The following is a 17,983-nucleotide window of genomic DNA, read 5'->3' on the forward strand; positions in this document are numbered from 1 at the left end:
CCTTCACCTCTCCCGAAACCTCACCCTCACCTGATACCTCTCCTTCACCCTAACCCTGACCCTCACCATAAACATCACCCTAAACCTATGTCTAACCCTTACCTTAAACCTCACCCCAAATTAAGCCTAATCCTCAACCTAATCCTCATCCTAATCCTAACCCTAACCCTTACCTAAATGAAACCCTCACCCTCAAACTCACCATCACTCTCAGCCTAACTCTCACACTCACCCTAGCCCTGAACCTAAACCTAACCCTCACACTAACCCTAAACCTAACCCTCAATCTCAACCTAACCCTAACCCTCACACTCACACTAAGCCTCACCCTAAACCTTACCCTCACTCTAAACCTTAAACTCACCATTACCCTCACACTAATGCTAACCCTAAACGTAACCCTCACTCAAATCAGAGCCCTCACCATCACCCTCACACTCACGATAATCCGAACCCTAACCCTAATCCTAAATCTAACCCTCACCATCACCCTAACCCTAACCATAACAATAACCCTCACCCTCACCCTAACACTAACGCTAACCCTCACCCTAACTCTCACCCTAAACCTAACGCTAAACCGAAACCTAACCATCACGCTAACCTTCACCCTAACACTTATCATCACACTAACCCTACCCCTATCCATTACCCTAACCCTCAAACTAAACCTAATGCTCACTCTAACCCTAACCCTACACCTCAGCCTAAACCTCACCCTAACACTCACCCTAACCCTCATCCTTACCCTAAACATCACCCTAAACCTAACCCTCATCCTAACCATAACCGTAACCCTCATCCTAACCCTAGCACTCACCCTAACCCTAACGCTAACAATAACCCTCACCCTCACCCTAAACCTCACCCTAACACTTATCCTCACACTAACCCTAACCCTAACCAATAACCCTAACCCTACCCCTCAAACTAAGCCTCACCCTAAACCTAACAGTAACGCTAACCCTCACTGTAACCCTAAACCTAACCTTAACCATAATCCTAAATCCAACTCTCACCATCACCCTAACCCAAACCCTAACCCTCACCCTAAACATAACCCTAACCCTCACACTAACACTCACCCTAACCCTTAATGCTAACCCTAACCCTCACCATCACACTAACCCTCACCCTAACACTTATCATCACACTAACCTTACCCCTATCCCTAACCCTAACCCTCACTCTAAACCTAATGCTCACCCGAACCTTAACCCTAAACCTCAGCCTACCCCTCTCCCTAACACTCACCCTAACCCTCACCCTACACCTAACCCTAAACCTCACCCTCACCCAAAACCTAAACCTCACCATAAACCTCACCCTCACCATAAACATCACCCTAACCCTAACACTCACCCTAACTCTAACCCTAAACCGCACCCTAACCCTAAGCCTAACCGTAAACCTCACCCTCACTCCCACCCTCACCCTAAACCTCACCCTAACACTTATCTTCACATTAACCATAACCCTAACCCTAAACATAACCCTACCCCTCAAACTAAGCCTCATCCTAAACCTAACACTAACCCTAACCCTCACTGTAACCCTAACATTAACCTTAACCCTTACCCTCAACCTAAAACTCACTGTCACCCTAACACTCACTCAAAACCGAACCCTCACCCACCCCCTAACCCTCACCCTCTCCCGAAGCCTCAACCTCTCCCGAAGCCTCACCCTCACTGGAAAACTCACCTTCACCCTAACCCTGACCCTCACCCTAAACATCACCTTAACCCTAACTTTTACCCTAATCCTAACCCTCACCCGAACACTAACCCTCAAACTAAGCCCCACCCTCAACCTAATCCTCATGCAAAACCTAACCGTAACCCATACCTTATTGAAACCCTCACCCTCAACCTTACCATCACCCTCAACCTAACTCTCACCCTCACCCTATCACTGAACCTAAACCTAAACCTCACCCTCACCCTAAACCTAACCCTCACTCTCACCCTAACCCTAACCCTCAACCTCACACTAAGCCTCATCCTAAACCTTTTCCTCACCCTAAAACTTACCCTAACCCTAATGCTAACCCTGACCCTAACCCTCACACTAATCCTAACCCTCAAAGTCACCCTCACCCTCACCCTAAGCCTAACCCTAACCCTAATCCTAAATCTAACCCTCACCATCACCCTAACCCTAACCCTAAACCTAACCCTCACCCTCACCCTAACCCTAACCCTAATCCTCAACCTAATCCTCACCCTAACCCTCACCATCACACTAACCCTCACACTAACACTTATCATAACACTAACCCTAGCCCTATCCTTAACCCTAACCCTCACACTAATCCTAATGCTCAACCAAAACCTAACCCTACCCCTCAGCCTACCCCTCACCCTAACACTTACCCTAACCCTCACCCTAAACCTAACCCTAAACCTCACCCTCACCTGAAATCTAAACCTCACCCTAAAACTCACCCTCACCATAAACATCACCCTCACCCTAACACTCACCCTAACTCTAACCCTAAACCTCACCCTAACCCTAACCCTAACCATAATCCTCACCCTCACTCTCACCCTCACCCTAAATCTCACCCTCACCCTAACCTTCACCCTTACACTCACCCTCACCCTAAACATCACCCTAATATTAGCCTTCACTCTAAACCTAACCCTAACCCTCACCCTAACCCTAACAATTACCGTAACCCTCACCCTCACTCTCATCCTCACCCTAAATGTCAACCTTACCATCACCCTCACCCTTACACTCACCCACACCCTAAAAATCACCCTAACCCTAACTTTCACTCTAACCCTAAACCTAACCCTCACCCTAACCCTAACACTCAGCCTAACCCTCAACCTAACCCGAATGATAACCTAACCCTCTGCCTCAACCTAACCCGCATCCTAACCCTTATCCTCACACTAACCCTAACACTCACACTAACCCTATCCCTCAACCTATCCCTAACCCTAACCCTATCCCTCAACCTAACTCTCACCCTCACCCAAACACTAATGCTAAACCAAACCCTAACCTTCACCCTAACCCTCACCCTAACCCTTACCCTCATCCTAAACCTAAGCCTCACCCTGAACCTAAACCTCACCCTAACCATTACCCTCAGCCTAACCCGCAGCCTAACCCTCACCCTAAACCTAAACCCTTACCCTGAACCTAAACCTAACACTAACCCTAACCCTCACCCTAACCCTAACCTCACCCTCACCCTCAGCCTCAGCCTCAGCCTAAGCTTAACCCTAAACCTAATCCTAATCCTAACCCTAATGCTCAACCTCAGCCTCAACGTAACTCTAAACCTAACCCTTACCCTAACCCACACCTTCACACTCACACTAACCCGAACCCTACACCTAACCCTCACCCTAATCCTGACTCTAAACCTCAACCTCACCGTAAGCCTAACCTGAAACATAACCCTCAACCTAACCCTCACCCTAACTCTAACGCTATCCCTAAATCTCACCCTCACCCTAAACCTCAGCCTAACCCTTACCGTCACCATAACCCAAACCCTAACCCTAAACCTAATCCTCACCATAACCCTAACCCTCACCCATCACCTAACACTCACCCTCACCCTCAACCTCACCCTAAAACTAACCCTAACTCTAAAACTAACCCTAATCCTAAACCTAACCCTCACGCTCACCCTCACCCTAACCCTAACCCTAAATCTAACACTAACCCTCACCACACCCTAACCCTCAACCTTACCCTAAACATCACCCTAATCCTAACCCTCACCCTAACCCTAACCGTAACCTTCACCCTAACTCTATACTTAACCCTAACCCTAACCCTCACCCTCACCCTAGCCCTCACCCTAACCATAACGCTAACCCTAATCCTCACCCTCACCATAAACCTCACATTAACACTTATCCTCACACTACCCTAACCCTAAAATTAACCCTACCCTATCCCTCAAACTAAGCTTCACCCTAAACCCAACACTAACCCTAACATTCACTGTAACCCTAATCATAACCTTAACCCTCATCCTCAACCTAAACCTCACCGTCACCCTAACACTCACCAAAACCCGAACCCTCACACACAACCTAAACGTCAACCTCACCAAAACCCTTACCGTAATCCTAAATCTAACCCTAACCCTCTCCCTAACCCTCACCCAAACACTAATGCAAACCCTAACCCTCAACCTCACCCTCACCCTCACCCTAACCCTTATCCTCACACTAACCCTACCAATAACCCTAACCCTAAGCCTCACACTAAACCTAATGCTCACCCTAACCCTAACCCTACCCCTCAGCCTAACACTCACCCTAACACTCACCCTAACACTCATCCACACCCTAAACATCACCCTAAACCTAACCCTCACCCTAACCTTAACGGTAACCCTCATCCTAACCCTAAACCTCAACCCAACCATAACCCTCACCCTCACCCTAAACCTCACCCTTACACTTATCCTCACACTAACCCTAAGCCTAACCCTAACCCTAATCCTAACCCTACCCCTCAAACTAAGCCTCACCCTAAACCTAACAGTAACCCTAACCCTTAATGTAACCCTAAACCTAACCTTAACCCTCACCCTCATCCTAACCCTCTCCGTCACCCTAACACTCACCCGAACCCGAACCCTCATCCAGACCTAAACCTCACCCGCTCCCGAACCCGAACCCTCACCTGAAACCTCACCTTCACCCTAACCATGACCCTTACCCTAAACATCACCCTAACCCTAATCATTACCTTAACCCTAACCCTCATCCAAACCCTAACTCTCAAACTAAGCCTCACCCTCAACCTAATCCTCATCCTAACCCTAACCCTAACCTTTACCTTACTCAAACCCTCACCCTCAACATCCCCATCAACCTCAGCCTAACTCTCACCCTCACCCTAGCCTTGATCCTAAAAATAAACCTCACCCTAAGCCTAACCCTAACCCTCAGTCTCACCCTCACCCTAACCCTAACCCTCAACCTAAGCCTCAACCTAACCCTTTCCCTCACCCTAACCCTTACCCTAATACTTACCCTCACACTAATGCTAACCCTAACCCTAACCCTCACCCTAATCCTAACCCTCAGCCTCAACCTCACCCTCATCCTAACCCTAAACCTAACCCTAACGGTAACCCTAACCCTCAACATCACACTAACTCTCACCCTAACACTTATCATCACACTAACCCTACCCTATCACTAACCCTAACCCTCACATTAAACCTACTGCTCAACCTCACCCAAACCCTCACCCTAACCCTTATCCTCAAACTAATCCTACCCTTACACCTAACCCTAACCCTCACACTAAACCTAATGCTCACCCTAACCCTAACCCTACCCCTCAGCCTAATCCTCACCCTAACACTCACCTAACCCTCATCCTCACCTTAAACATCACCCTAAACCTAACCCTCACCCTAATCCTAACCGTAACCCTCACCCTAACCCTAAATCTCACCCTCATCCTAACGCTAACCCTAACACTCACCCTCACCCAAAACCTCACCCTAACACTTATCCTCACACTAACTCTAACCCTAAACCTAACCCTGACCATACCCCTCAAACTAAGGCTCACCCTAAACCTAACAGTAACCCTAATCCTCACTGTAACCCCAAACCTAACCTTAACCCTCACACTCATCCTAACCCTCAGCGTAACCCTAACACTCACCTGAACCCGAACCCGAACCCACACCTAAACCTCACCCTCTCCCTCACCCTCATCCTCACCCGAAACCTCACCATCACCCTAACCCTGACCCTCACCCTAAACATCACTCTAACCCTAACCCTTACCCTAACACTAACCCTCACCCAAACCCTAACTCTCAAACTAAGCCTCACCCTCAACCTAATCCTCATCCTAACCCTAACCCTAACCCTTACCTTACTGAAACCCTCACCCTCAACATCCCCATCACCCTCAGCCTGTCAACCTCACCCTAGACTTGATCCTAAACCTAACCCTCACGCAAAGCCTAACCCTAACCCTCACTCTCACCCTCACCCTAACCCTAACCCAAAACCTAAGCCTCAACCTAACCCTTTCCCTCACCCTAACCCTTACCCTAATACTTACCCTCACACGAATGCTAACCCTCACCCTAATCCTAACCCTCACCCTCATCCTCCCCCTCCCCCAAACCCTCACCCTAACCCTAATGGTAACCCTAACCCTCAACATCACACTAACTCTCACCCTAACTCTTAGCATCACACTAACCCTACCCTATCAATAACCCTAACCCTCACACTAAACCTAATGCTCAACCTCACCCACACCCTCACCCTAACCCATATCCTCACACTAACCCTACCCCTAACCCTAACCCTCACACTAAACCTAATGCTCACCCTAAACCTCAACCTACCCCTCAGCCTAATCCTCACCCTAACACTGACCTAATCCTCATCCTCACCCTAAACATCACCCTAAACCTAACCCTCACCCTAACCCTAGCCCTAACCCTCACCCTAAACTTAAACCTCACCCTAACCCTAACGCTAACCCTAACCCTCACCCTCACCCTCAACCTCACCCTAACATTTATCCTCATACTAACCCTAACCATAAACCTAACCCTAACCCTACCCCTCAAACTAAGCCTCACCCTAAACCTAACAGTATCCCTAATCCTCACTGTAACCCTAAACCTAAACTTAAACCTCACCCTCATCTTAACCCTCACCGTCACCCTAACACTTACCCCGAACCCGAACCCGAACCCACACCAAACCTCACCCTCTCCTGAACCCTCACCCTCACCCGAAACCTCAGCTTCACCCTAACCCTGACCCTCACTTAAACATCACCCTAACCCTAACCCTTACCCTAACACTAAACCTCACCCAAACCCTAACTCTCAAACTAAGCCTCAACCTCAACCTAATCCTCATCCTAACCCTAACCCTTACCTTACTGAAACCCTCACCCTCAACATCCCCATCACCCTCAGCCTAACTCTCACCCTCACCCTAGCCTTGACCCTAAACCTAACCCTCACCCTAACCCTAACCCTAACCCTCACTCTCACTCTCACCCTAACCCTTATCCTCACACTAACCCTACCCCTACAACTAATCCTAACCCTCACACTAAACCTAATGCTCACCCTAACCCTAACCCTACCCCTCAGCCTAACCCTCACCCTAAAACTCACCTAAACCTCATCCTCACCCTAAACATCACCCTAAACCTAACCCTCACGCTCTCTAACCCTCACCCTAACCCTAACCCTAATCCTAGCACTCACCCTCACCCTAAACCTTACCCTAACACTTATCCTCACACTGACCCTAACCCTAACCCTAACCCTAACCCTAACCCTCAAAGTAGGCCTCACCCTAAACCTAACAGTAACCCTAACCCTCACTGTAACCCTAAACCTAACCTCAACCCTCACTCTCATCCTAACCCTCACCGCCACCCTAACACTCACCTGAACCCGAACCCTCACCCACACCTAAACCTCACCCTCTCCCGAAACCATACCCTCACCCGAAACCTCACCTTCACCCTAAACCTGAACCTCACCCTAAACATCACCCTAACCCTAACCCTTACCCTAACACTAACCCTCACCCGAACATTAACTCTCAAACTAAGCCTCACCCTCAACCTAATCCTCATCCTAACCCTAACCCTAACCCTTACCTTACTGAAACCCTCACCCTCAACATCCCCATCACCCTCAGCCTAACTCTCACCCTCACCCTAGCCTTGACCCTAAACCTAACCCTCACCCTAACCCTAAACCTAACCCTCACTCTCACCCTCACCCTAACCCTCACCCTCAACCTAAGCCTCAGCCTAATCCTTTCCCTCACCTTAACCCTTACCCTAATCGTTACCCTCACTCTAATGCTAAACCTAATCCTAACCGGCAACCTCACCCTCACTATAAGCCTAACCCTAACCCTAATCCTAAATCTATCCCTCACCATCACCCTAATCCTAACCCTCACTCTCACCATCACCCTAACCCTCACCCTCAACCTAAGCCTCAACCTAACCCTTTCCCTCATCCTAACCCTTACCCTAATCCTTACCTTCACAATAATGCTAACCCTAACCCTAAGCCTCACCCTAATCCTAACCCTCACCCTCACCCTAACCCTCACCCTAACAATAACTGTAACCCTAACCCTCACCATCACACTAACACTCAACCTAACACTTATCATCACACTAACACTACCCCTATCCCTCACCCTAACCGTAACCCTACCACTCAGCCTACCCCTCACCCTAACACTCACCCTAACCCTCACCCTAAACCTAACGGTAAACCTCACCCTCAGCCGAAACCTAAACCTCACCCTAAACCTCACTCTCACCATAAACATCAACCTAACCCTAACACTCACCATAACTCTAAGCATAAACTTCACCCTAACACTTATCCTCACACTAACCCTTAGCATAACCCTAACCCTAAACCTACCCCTCAAACTAAGCCTCACCCTAAACCCAACAGTAACTCTAACCCTCACTGTAAACCTAACCCTAACCTTAACCCTCACCCTCACGCTAATCCTCACCGTCACCCTAACACTCACCGAACCCGAACACTCACACACACCGTAACACTCACCCTCTCCTGAACCTTCACCATCACCCAATACCTCACGTTCACCCTAACCCTGACCATCACCCTAAACATTACCCTAACCCTAACCCTTACCCTAACCCTCACCCTCACCCGAACCCTAAACTTCAAACTAAGCCTCACCCTCAATCTAATCCTCATCCTAACCCTAACCCTAACCCTTTCTTAATTGAAAACCTCACCCTCAACCTCACCATCACTCTCAGCCTAACTCTCACACTCACCCTAGCCCTGAGCCTAAACCTAACCCTCACACAACCCTACCCCTAACCTCCACTCTCACCCTCACCCTAACCCTCACCCTCACCCTAAGCCTCAACCTAACCCTTACTCTCACCCTAAACCTTACCCTAACCCTCACCCACACACTAAACCTCACCATTACCATCACCCTCACTCACAACCTAAAACTCACCCTCCCCCTAACCCTAAACTTAACCCTAATCCTCACCCTAAACCTAATATTCACCATCAACCTCACCCTCACCCTAAGCCTAGCCGTAAACCTAACCAAAATCCTAAACCTAACCCTCAACGTCACCCTCACCCTAAACCAAACCCTAAACGTAACCCTCACCCTAACCCTAACACTCACTCTAAACCTAACCATTAACCTCACACTCACCCTAAACCTAACGCTAAACTTCACCCTCACCCCAACCTTCACCCTAACCCTAAGGCTAACCCTGACCCTCACCATAACCCTAACACTCACCCTAACCCTTATCCTATCACTAACCCTAAACCTAACCCTAACCTTCACAATAACCCTAACCCTCACCCTAACCCTGACCCTACCCATCAACCTAAACCTCAACCCAAACTTAACACTAACCCTAAACCACACCCTAACCCTACCCCTAACCCTAACGCTCACCCTCACCCTAACACTCACCGTCACCCTAACACTCATCCTAATTCTATCCCTCACACACAACCTAACCCTCACCCGAACCCGAACCCTCACGGTTACTCTAACCCTTACCCTTACCCTAAACATCACCATAACCCTAACCCTCACCCTCACCCTAACCATAACACTCACCCTCACCCTAACCCTAGCCCTGAAACTCACCCTAACCCTCACCCTCACACTCACGCTAACCCTATCCCTCACTCGCAACCTAACCCTCAGCCTAACCCTTACACTTACCCTAAACCTAAGTCTAACCCTAAACCTAACCCTAATGCAAAGCCTAACCCTCACTCTCACCCTCATCCTCACCCTCATCCTTACCCTTACACTCACCCTAACCCTCTCCCTACCCCTCAACCTAAACTTAACTCTTAACCTAACCCTAAGACTAAACCTCACCCTCACCTTCACCCTAACCCTAATCCTAAACCTAACCCTGATCCTAACCCTAATCCTCACACTAAACCTAAGCCTAAACATAAAGTTAAACCTCACCTTAACCCTCACCCTAATGCTAACCCTAACCCTGACCCTCACCCTAACCTTAACCCTCACCCTAAAACTAACCCTAACCCTCACTCTCACCCTCAGCCTCAACCTCAAAATAATCCCCACCCTCATCCTCACCCTAATCCTAACCTTAACACTAATCCTCACCCTAACCCTAACCCTCACACTCACACTCATCCTTAGCCTAACCCTAACCCTAAACCTAATCCTAAACCTAACCCTCACCCTCACCCTAAACCTAAACCTAACCCTAAACCTCACCCTCAACCTCACCCTCAACCTCACCCTCAACCTGACCCTAACCCTAACCCTAACCCTCACCTTAACCCTAACCCTCACCCTAACGCTAACCCTAAACCTAACCCTAATTCTCACGCTAAACCTCACGCTAACACTAATGCTAACCCTAACCCTCATCTTTACCCTAATTATCTTCCTAACCCTTACACTCACACTAACCCTAAACTTAACCCTTATCCTCACACTAACCCTAATCCTAACCCTAAACCTCAAACTCACACTAACCCTCACCTTCACCCTAACCCTCACTCTAATCCTAACCCTCACCCACACCCTAATCCTCACCCTAACCCAAACATGAAACCTCACCCTAACCGTCACCCTCAAACAAAACATCACCCTAACCCTAACCCTCACCCTAACACTAACCATAAACCTCAACCTCACCCTAACCTTAACCCTAACCCTAACCCTAAACCTAACCCTCACCGTAACCCTCACCCTAACACTCAGGCTAACCCTAACCCTCACTCTCAACCTAACACTCACCCTAAACCTTATACTCACCCTAATCATAAGCCTAACCCAAACCCTCACTCTAAACCTAACCCTCACCCTAACATTAATGCTAAACCTATCCCTCACCCTAACCTTAACCCTCACCCTAATCCTAACCTTAACCCTACCCCTCAGCCTCACCCTAGCCCTCACCTTAACCCTAAACGTAACACTAACCATACAACTAAACATAAACCTAACTCTAACCCTCACCTTCACTCTCACCATCAACCTCACCCTCACCCTACCCTAAACTTAATCCTCACCCTGACCGTCACCTTAAACCTAACCTTAACCCTCACCCTAACCCTAACCCTAAACTTAACTCTAACCCTCAACATAAACCTCACCCTCACCCTAAACCTAACCGTAACCCTAAAACTCACCCTAACCCTAACCCTAAACCTAATGCTATCCCAAATCCTCACCCTCACCCTAACACTCACTCTAAACCTTAATCTCACCCTATCCCTAACCCTAACCCTAAACCTAAACCTCAATGTAACCCTAACCCTAACAATAGCCCTCAACCTAACCCTTACCCTCACCATCACTCCAAACCTCATTGTAACCCTAACCCTCATCCTAGGCCTAACCTTAACCCTCACCCTCAACCTCACCTTAACACTAAGCCTAATCCTAATACTCACCCTAACCCTAACCCTAACCCTAACCCTCAACATAACCCTCACCCAAACCCTCACCCTAAACCTAACTGTAACCCTAACCCTCACCCTCACCCTAACCCTAACCCTAATGCTATCCCTAACCCTCACCCTCACACTAACCCTCACTCTAACTCTTACCCGCAACCTGAGCCTAACCCTAAAACTAAATCTCATCCTAACCCTCACCCTAAACTGAACCCTAACCCTGACCCTTGCCCTAACCCGAACCCTCAACCTAACCCTAAACCTTTCCCTCATCCTAATCCTAAACCTAAACCTAAGCCTCAGCCAAACCGTCTTCCTAACCCTAACCATAACACTCAACCTAACCCTAACGATAACCATAACCCTAAACCTCACCGTAACCCTAAACTTCACCTTCACCCTCACCCTCACCCTCAGCCTAACCATAACCCTAACCCTATTCCTAACCCTAACCCTCACACTCACCCTCATCCTAACTCTAATCCTAACCCTAATCCTGACACTCACCCTAACCCCAACCCTATCCCTAACCCTCAACCTATCCCTAACCCTCAAGCTAACCCTAACCCTAACCCTCACCCTCACCCTAACCCTAACCCTAATGCTATACCTAAACCTCACCCTCACCCTAACCCTCACTCTAACTCTTACCCTCACCCTAAACATCACCCAAACCCTAACCTTAACACTAACACTAAACCTCACCCTAACCCTAAACCTAAACATAACCCTCACCCTAACGCTCACCCTAACCTTCAACCTGACCCTAACCCTCACCCTCACACTAAACCTCAACCTGAAGCTTATCCTCACCCTAACCTTAACCCTAACCCTAACCCTAACGCTCACCATCACCCTAACCCTAACCTAAACCCTAATCCAAACCCTAAACCTCACCCTAATTCTAACTCTCTCCCTAAATCTCATCCTCACCCTAAACCTCATCCTAACCCTTACCCTCATCATAGCCCTAACTCTAACCCTAACCCTATTGTCACCGCAAACCTAACCCTCAACTTCACCCTAAACCTCACCGTCACATTACCCTCACCCTAACACTAACCGTCACCCACACACTAAAACTCACCTTCAACTGAAACCTCACCCCCACCCTTAATTTTCCCTGAACCTCATCCTAAACCTAACTCTAACCCTCACCCTTATACTAACCGTAACCCTCACCTTAACCCTCACCCTAACTCTCACCCTAACTCTAATGCTAACCATCACCCTCACTCTCACCTTAACCCTAACCCTAATCCTTATCCTCACACTATCCCTAACCCTAACCCTAACACTCACATTAACCCTAAACCTCACCCTAACCCTAACCCTACCCCTCACCCTACCCCTCACCATAACCCTAACCCTAACCCTCAACTTCATCCTAAGCCTCACTGTCACCATAACCCTCACCCTAACCCTAAACCTCACCTAAACACTCACCCTCAACTTAACCCTCACCCTCACAATAAACATCACTCTAACCCTAAGCCTTACCCTAACCCTAACTTCACCTTAACCCTAACCCTCTCTTTAAACCTGACCCTAACCCTAATCCTCACCCTAACCCTAACCCTAAGCCTTTCCTAATCGAAACCCTCATCCCCACCCTAACCCTCACCCTCACCCTAGCTCTCACCCTAAAACTAACCCTAACCCTAACCCTCACCCTAAACATCACCCCCCCTCAACCTAACCCTAAACCTCAACCTCACTCTAACCCTCACCCTAACAACCTCACCCATAGCCTCAACCTCAACCTCAACACTAACCCTAACCCTAACCCTAATTCAAACCCTAACCCTCACCCTCAACTTAACTCTAAACCTAACTCTAACCATAACATTCACCCTAACCCTAAACCTGTCCCTAAACCTCACCCTTACCCTAACCCTAATCCTAAAATTAACCCTCACTCTCAACCTAAACCTTACCCTCACCCTATCCCTAAGCCTAACCCTCAGTCTAACCCTCATCCTAACCCTAAACCTCACCCTAAACTTAACCCTAAACAAAACCCTAACCCTCACCCTCACCCTCAACCTCACCATCACGCTCCCCTTAACCGTCAACCTCACCCTCACCCTAACCCTAACTATAACCCTAACCCTCACCCTAAACCTAACCCTGAGCCTAACGCTCACCCTAACCCTCGACCTCACCCTAAACCTCACCCTAACCTTAACCCTCACACTAAACCTTACCCTCACACTACCAATAACCCTAAACCTAACTCTAACCCTCACCCTCAACCTAAGCCTAACCTGAACCCTAACCCTCAACCTCACCCTAACTCTAAAGCTATCCCTAAACCTCACCCTCACCCTAAACCTCATCCTAACCCTTTCGCTCATCATAACCCTAACCCTAACCCTAACCCTAATCCTCACCATAACCCTAACCCTCACCCTCACCCTAACACTTACTGTCACCTTAACCCTCACTCCAAACCTAACTGCCATCCACACCCTAAAACTCACCCTCATCCGAACCCTCACCCTCACCCTAACACTACCCTAAAACTCACCCTAACCCTAAACCTCACTCTAAACCTAACTCTAACACTCACTCTCATACTAACCCTAACCCTCAACTTTACAGTCACCCTAACTCTCACCCTAACTCTAACGCTAACCCTAACCATCATTCTCACCCTAATCCTAACCCTAATCCTTATCGTCACACTATCCCCAAACCTAACCCGAACACTCACATTAACCCTAACCCTCACCCTAACCCTAACCCTAACACTCCACTTCACCTTAACCCTCATTGTCACCCTAACCCTCACCCTAACCTTAACCCTCATCTACACCCTCACCCTCACCTTCACCCTCACCCTCACCCTAAAACTCATCCTCACCCTAAACATCACCCTATCATTAACCCTACCCTAACCCTAACCCTAACCTCACCTTACACCTAACCCTCACCTTAAACCTCACCTTCACCCTAACACTCACCCTTACCCTAGCCCTCACCCTAAAACTAACCCTAACCTTAAACCTCACTCTCAAGTATACCCCACCCTCAACCTAACCCTTACCCTAACGCTCACACTAACCCTAAACCTAACCCTAATGCTAACCCTAAACCTCAACCTCACCCTAACCTTCATCCTAACCCTTAACCTCACCCTCAACCTCACCTTAACATTAACACTAAACCTAACCCTAACCCTCACCCTAACCCTCACTTTAAACCTAACACTAACCATCACCCTAATACTCACCCTAAACCTAAGCCTAACCCTAACCCTCAACCTCACCTTAACCCTCACACAAACCCTCATACTCCCCTGAACCCTAACCCGAACAATCATCCTAACACTCATCCTAAAACTAACCCTAACCTTAACCCTCAACCTAACTTTAACCCTAACCCCAATCCTAACCCTCACCCTAACCCTAACCCTCAACCTCAGCCTCAACCTCAACCTCAATCTAACCCTAACCCTAACACTAATTAAAACCCTCACCCTCACCCTCACCCTAACTCTAAACCTACCCTTAAGCAAAACTCTCACCTAATCATAACCCTGTCCCTAAACCTCACCCTAACCCGAATCCTAATCCTAAACCTAACCCTCAGCCTCAACCTAACCTTAACCTCACCCTATCCCTAAGCCTAACCCTCAGCCTAACCCTCATCCTAACCCTAACCATAACCCTAAACCTCACCCTAACCTTAACCCTAACCCTTACCCTCACCCAAACCCTAACCCTCACCCTCAACCTCAACCTCCGCATCACGCTCACCCTAACCATAACCCTAAATCTCACGTTAAACCTAACCCTAACACTCACATTAACCCTAAACCTAAACCTAATGCTATCCCTAACCCTCACCCTCACCCTAACCCTAATTTTAACCCTTACGTTTATCCTAACTCTCACCCTCACCCTAACCCTAACCCTAACACTAAACCTCACCCTAATCCTGACCCTAAACTTAACCTAAAACTAGCCCTCACCATAACACTCACTCTAACCCTCGACCTAAACTTAACCGTCACCCTAAACCTTACCCTCACCCTAACAATAACACTAAACCTAACTCTAAACCTCACCCTCACCATAAGCATAAGGTGAAACCTAAACCTCACCCTCAAACTCACCCTAACTCTAACGCTATCCCTAAAACTCACCCTCACCCTAAAACTCATCCTAACCCTTACCTTCACCCTAACACTTACCATCATCATAACCCTAATCCTAACCATAAACCTAACCCTCACCCTCACCCTAACCCTTACCGTCACCTTAACCCTCACTCTAAACCTAACGGCCACCCACACCCAAAAACTCACCCTCACCCTCACCCTAGCCCTACCCTAAACCTCACCCTAACCCTAAACCTCACCCGAAACCTATCTATCCATCATCCTCATACTAATCCTAACCCTCACCTTAACCCTCACCTTAACCCTAAACCTAACCCTAGGGCTAACCCTAACCCTCAGTCTCACCCTAAACCTCACCCTAACCCTTATCCTCACACTAACCATAAACCTAACCCTAACCCTCACATAAACCCTAACCCTCATCCTAACTCTAAACCTACCCCTCACCCTAACCCTCATTCTAACACTAACCCTAAACCTTTCCTTCACCCTAACTCTCACCGTCACCCTAACCCTCACCCCAACCCTAACCCTCAACTACACCTTCACCCTCATCCTCAACCTAATCCTCATCCTAACCCTAAACTTAATCCTCACATAACCCTAACCCTCACCATAAAACTCACCCTCACCCTAATCCACACCCTAACCTTATCCCTAAGCCTTTCCTAACCTAAACCCTCACCCTGATCCTAAACCTAACCATAACCCTAACCCTCACCCTAGAACTCATCCTAAAACTAACCATCACCATCGACCTCACCCCCAACTTCAGCCTAACCCTAACCCTAAACCTAATCCTAACCCTAACCTTAGCCCTCACCCTCATCCTCACCTAACCCTAACCCTAACCCTAACTCTAATGCTAAAACTACCCCTCACACTCACCCTAACCCTAATCCTAACCTTAACCATCACCCTAACCCTAATACTAACCCTAAACCTCAACCTCAACCTAACCCTCACCCTAACCCTTACACTCACCCTCAACCTCACCCTAACCATAAATCTAACCCTAACCCTAAACCTCACCCTAACCCTCACCCTCATCCTACCACTCAGCCTAACCCTCAACCTAAACCTAACCCTAACCCTAATCCTCAACCTATCCCTAAAACTAACCCTAACCCTTACCCTAACCCTCACCGTAACCCAAATGCTAACATTAACCCTCAACCAAACCCTAATACTCAACCTAACCCTTACACTCAACCTAACCCTAACCCTAGCCCTAACCCTCACACTAAACCTAACACTCACCCTAACAATAACGCTAACCCTAACCCTCACACTAACACTCGCCATAACAATAAACCTCACCCTAATCCTAACCTTAACCCTAGCCCTCAGCCTCACCCTAGCACTCACCCTAACTCTAAACCTAACACTAACCATAAAACTAACACTAACCATAACTCTCACCCTCACCCTCATGCTCACCATGAACCTCACCATTACCCTCACACTCACCCTCACCCTAAACCAAACCATAACCCTAACCCTCACCCTAATACTAACTCTGACCTTCACCCTCACCCAAACCCTACGCCTAACCCTAAACCTAAGCCTAAACCTAAACCTAACCCTCAACCTCATACTCACACTAAACCTAAACCTTACCCTAAACCTAACCCTAACCCTAACCCTCACCCGAAAACTTACCCTCACCGTCACTCTAACCCTCACCGTAACGCTAACCCTCAATCTTCCCCTAAACCTAACCCTCACCTTCACCCTCACCCTAACCCTAAACCTCACCCTAAACCTCACCCTAACCCTGTGTCTAACCCCAAACCCAACCCTCAACATAACCCTCACCCTTACCCTCACCCTAACCCTAACTGCAAACCTAACCCTCACCCCCACACTAATCGTAACCCTAATGCTATTTCTAACACTCAAACACACCCTAAACCTCACTCTAACCGATACCCTCACCCTGTTCTTAACCCTTACCCTCACCCTAAACCTAACCCTCCCACTAACCCTCACACTCACCCTAACCCTAACCGTACCGCTCAGCCTAACCCTCACTCTGAACGTAACCCTAACCCTAATCCTCACCCTATACCTAACCCTAACCCTTACCCTCACCCTAACCCTAACCCTAAACCTAACCCTCAAACTAAACCTAACCCATACCCTAACAATAACGCTAAATCTACCCCTCACCCCAACACTAACCCTTAACTTAATCCTCACCCTAATCCTAACCCTAACCCTAGACCTCAGCCTCACCCTAGCCCTCACCCTAACCCAAACCTAAAACTAACCATAAACCTAACCCTAAACCTAAATCTCACCCTCACCCTCATCCTCACCATCACCCTCACCCTAACCCTCACCCTCACCCTATCCCTAAGCATAACTCTAACCCTCAC

Source organism: Dipodomys merriami, unplaced genomic scaffold (genome assembly GCF_024711535.1).
Source record: "Dipodomys merriami isolate MVZ:Mamm:240054 unplaced genomic scaffold, mDipMer1.0.p SCAF_43, whole genome shotgun sequence".
Classification (NCBI taxonomy): Eukaryota; Metazoa; Chordata; class Mammalia; order Rodentia; family Heteromyidae; genus Dipodomys; species Dipodomys merriami.